Consider the following 5261-nt stretch of genomic DNA (forward strand, 5'->3'; position numbering starts at 1 on the left):
CATACACCCAACCCTGTAAATTATCTCGATGAATATCATTGTCCTGCTCAGATATTTACAAACAATAATCATAAATTTTGGGAATTGATCAATAGTAAGTTAGGGTTATTTATTATGGAATATGTTGATAATGAATTCAAGAAAATTGATGAGTTCAATAGCATTGATGAACAAGAGAATACATGTCACCCACATGCTTAATGAAGATCTGAAGCAAAGTCCCATGATCATCTCCATTGAGTAATATTCCCAACTCATCACACTTCGTAATATGTTTATCTTTGAATACATCTCTGACTGTATTCTTCAAATCCAGAGTGTACAACATGATTATTTCCAAGGGTGATTAGGAGAGAAGAGGGTGTAGTACCGTAGGGGACGCTGGAGGCGAAAGCAATTTCATCATCTTCAACTTCAATGAAGATTGAGTGGACCGAATGAAGTTGTTGATTGTTGAAGCCATTAGGATTTAGGTCTTCGTGATGGGAATGGTGGCGATGAAGCCGATATCTTTTTTTATGAGAGAGAGAAAAAGAGGGAGAGAGAGTGTGTGTGGATATAGGTGGTGAGAGTGGGCCACCTTTTTTTCTTTTATATTTAAAAAATTCTCCAAATAATAAGCAAACGAATCAATGAAGAAGAAAAAAAAATCCAAAAAAAAAAAAAAATTAAATGGATATAATAGTATTTTCAAGTTTTTTTGGACCAAAATCAAAGTTACATTTTGATTTTGTAATTTTCATGCAAGCTAAAAAGTTTTTGGACCCTATTCAAAATTTTTTGAATACCACATAAACAAAATTTGCAGTTTTGTCTTCTTTATTCTCCATTTCCCATTAAATCAGTTATCGGTTCGGGCCAAAGACGTTTCTGAAAAGCACACTTACTTGTAGAATTGAATCGTAACTGGAACCGGGTTCATCAATCCATTTTCCAATTCTCAATTTCTCATTAAATCAATGTTTGGTCCGGATTCGATCTAGCCAGGGGCGGTCCTAGCTAGGTGCCCGGTGTGGCACCGGCAACACCTAGCTTCCGCGCACGAAGTAGATTTTTTTTTTAATTTTTACGTATTGTGCCACTATGTAAAAAAAATCATGCAACTACTAAAAAAATTGTGCAACTACATAAAAAAAATATTGTCACTCTTTCGGGAATTACCAAACGAAAAAAAATAATAACAAGCCAAATGTTTTATTCAATTATTATCTAATAGTCCAATTGTCTAAAGACTAAAGCCCTAAAGCCCAAAATAAAACTTAATTGGATAAATTAGAAATTAGGCTAATTGCTTGTAAAAAAGATAGCCCAATCCTAATTGTAATTGTTGATTGGTACAAAGAAAGAAAAAAACACACGATTACGTACATAGACTACTCGACTTCCTGGCTTCGACTTCCAAATTTCATTCGATGACCGATGTGCGATCATGCGATCAGTAGCCTCGACAGTCGACATTCATTGAGTCGTGACTCGTGACCTCACAATCCTTGGACGGTTGGACCTTAATCGATTTCATTCATTGATGGATTTCAACATTAGTCAATCACTCAATCTCTTGAAGCAAGTATCGATCAAGTTCCCTCTTCTTTCAATTTCTACTATTTTGGTTAATAAAATCCACTTCAAAGCCCTACATTACAATAAAGCAAGTAAGTTTTACCAATTCATTTAGATATTTGAAATTGATTGTTTTTTTGAAGTTATTGATTGACTTGGGTGAAATTGATTTGCTTTGTTGAAGTTATATTGTTTGCTTAGGTTATATTGCTATGTTTTTTTTATTGAATACAATCATTGTCTGATTAGGTGAAATTGATATGTTTTATTGAATTTATTGCTTGATTAGGTGAAAGCAACTTGTTTTATTGAAGTCATTGTTTGATTAGGTGAAATTGTTATATTTTTATTGAATTTATTGTTTGATTAGGTGAAAGCAACTTGTTTTATTGAAGTCATTGTTATGTTTTTATAGGTTAAACTAAGTGGTTTTTTAACCAAAAGACAAAGACCTAATCCTAATGAAAGTGGTGAAGAATGTTCCCAAATACCAATCACCAATCAATCAATCCCTTCCGTTTCTAATCCTAATGCAACTCCACAAACACCAATCACCAATCAATCAATCCCTTCCGTTTCTAATGCAACTCCACAAACACCAATCACCAATCAATCAATCCCTTCCGTTTCTAATGCAACTCTACAAACACAATGCTCTAACCAACCTAATGATAATGTTGACTTGAAAGATCTACCAAAGGCCCCGGCGGATAGGCCATTGATTACAAGTTACAAACAAAATATAAGAGATGATGTAATAAGAGCATATTTGCTTCAAGGACCGTGTCAAGTAAGGGCACATAAGTTTCCTAAAAAAATAGGTGATAGATTTAGAAGATTCGTTCCTTCATGGTTTGATGACTTTGATTGGTTGGAATATAGTGTGAAAAAGAATAGTGCATATTGTTTATATTGTTATTTGTGTGGGGACCTCATGGGAAAAAAAGGAGGGAGAGATGCATTTGTTTCCCAAGGTTTTGATACTTGGAATAAAAAAGATGCATTTCGGACTCATGTGGGTGGTGTTGATAGTTTTCACAACAAAGCAAAAGAAAAGTGTGAGTTTTTAATGAGGGAAAAACAAGCTATCAATGTAGTCTTGAGGAGGCAAACCGCAGCAGAGGATCATAAATATAAAGCTCGATTACGTGTTTCTATTATTGTTGTTAGACTTTTATTGAAAACCGGTTTACCATTTCGTGGTCATGACGAGTCGGTTAACTCGGAAAATAGAGGGCTATACATTGAAGTGTTAAAAGCCATTCGAGTGACTAGTGAAGATATTTTCAACAATACTTTAGAAAATGCTCCTAAAAACAATCAACTAATTTCCCCTAAAATTCAAAAAGAACTTGTACAATGTTTTGCACAAGAAGTACTTTTGAGTATTCGTGAAGAGATTGGTCAAGATGTTTTTGCTTTACTAGTTGATGAATCTAGTGATGTTTCAAAAAAGGAACAAATGGCTATTGTTTTGCGTTATGTCAATAGTCTTGGCTTTGTGAAAGAAAGATTCATAGGTTTAGTGCATGTGAAGGATACATCTTCCTTGACACTCAAAAACGCCATAAATGAAGTACTTACAAGTAATAAGTTGAGTTTTAGTCAGGTAATTTATTCTTTACTTTTTTGTTATTTCAATTTAATTAATATATATATATATATATATATATATATATATATATATATATATATATATATATATATATATATTAATTGTTTTAAATTTTAATAGATAAGAGGACAAGGTTATGATGGGGCTAGCAATATGCGAGGGGAATTCAATGGTTTGAAAGCTTTGATATTACAAGAGAATGACACGGCTTTTTATGTACATTGCTTTGCACACCAACTTCAATTAGTAGTTGTGGCTGTAGCAAAGAAGCGTGATGGTGTTAGTGACTTTTTTGAGCAACTTTTTGTTGGTGGTTAATGTAGTTTTTGCATCGTGTAAAAGAAAAGACTTACTACGAGAGCAAGCAAGAGAAAGGGTGCAAAAAGGCTTGTGTAGTGGTGAACTTGAAACTGGAAGAGGGTTAAATCAAGAGACTACACTTGTTCAACCGGGAGAAACAAGATGGGGTTCACATTTTGTCACACCCCGAAACCGATGGCGGAAACGTTCTGGGGCGGAGGACGTCATGTAATATCACAACCAATGTACATAGTAAGCATAGTAAGCACGAAACATTACATTACATAGAATCATTACATTTGTTTGAAAACAAATTTGTACATGTCTTATAGATATATTAGTCTAAACAAAATAAAGTCGTGACTTCCATATGCTCCGTCTTCTGCAAAAGAACGCGGGATACCTGTCTAAGGAGAACCTTAGAATACAAGCAGTTTAAAAATCAGCATAAAACTGGTGAGTTCATAAGCGGTTTGTTTATGAAAAAGAACAAGTTTCCTTTGCTTTTCTGAAACAGTTGTTATCCAAGAAAATCCCATATTTTCTATCACGTTTTTCGATTTCTATAAGGTAAACCCTGATTATTACTAGCATGTTAAGAAAACATAAGTTAAAATTTGCGAATTCCACTCAGTACAATAGTAGATAATTTAATAAGTAAAACTATAGATTGAAAACCCTGGAATACCATCCAGTACAACAGTAGGTAGTTTTAATACATAAAACTATATATTAAAGGAAGATATAACATCCGTGAACCAATTTATATTAATACGTATTGTGAGTCGTATAACCATGCTAATCTGACCCGAGACCTCCTTGACGTTCTTCAGGCGTCGGACAATATCCAGAAATTGTCTCCCCAGGCGTGCCTGCCTAACTGTAGCTAGCAGTTAAGGTGTGGGATTGTCAGTCCTGAATAGATCTATCCACAAATTCCACACTCTCCCTCCAGGAGACTCTAGTTATACTTTCGGGGAGGATTTACTGATAACCCGAAGGGTTTTGATGAAGACGAATCTCACAAGCTAGTATTAAATTATTCACGGTGTACTTGGTCGTTATCAAATATCATAATCGTTTTGAAACATAATAGAGTATAAACAATTGAATACAAAGAAATTATCTGGCATGATATTCTAAGTTAAACTCAAATAAACTAAATCAGACGTAGTTTACCTATTGACTCTGCATGAAATCCGAACTCGTAAAACAAGAAATGAAGATCCCAAATTATTCCCATAATAATTTGATTGTTTTGATTGTTTCCTGCACTGTAATTGAATTCTATGTAGTTATATTCAGAAAACATCCCTTATGCTCCGCATAATACAAAGGGGTATAGATATCTAAAAGTTTGCCAGATATTTATAGAATTACATCAGTTTTATGTTTCGAAAACATTTATAATGTGCTTGTATTCCCCCCTGAAAACATTGAAAAACTTGGAAAAAGGCGTAGGGGTATGAACTCACCAGTCGAGAAATGTGTCGGTTTGGGTGCTAAACGTCAGTTCGGGGCTTGAAAACACGCGAGGTTCCTATGTAATATGAAGAGATACACATTTGTATCTAATTAGACCTTGAAATACTAATAAATTAAGAATATACACTCCGAGGCGCGAAAACACTTTATATCAAGTGCTTAGAATGATCCGGGTTGCATCTAAGGGTGTGTAGGGCCTAGATAAGGAGTTTACTCTTCAAGAGTAAGCCCTTAGGGGAGTTTAGGGTCCAATGACCATATCCCCATGAGTTTACGGCCGTAAACTCATGGGTGGTGTGTT

Source organism: Lactuca sativa, chromosome 6, assembly GCF_002870075.4.
Source record: "Lactuca sativa cultivar Salinas chromosome 6, Lsat_Salinas_v11, whole genome shotgun sequence".
Taxonomy (NCBI): domain Eukaryota; kingdom Viridiplantae; phylum Streptophyta; class Magnoliopsida; order Asterales; family Asteraceae; genus Lactuca; species Lactuca sativa.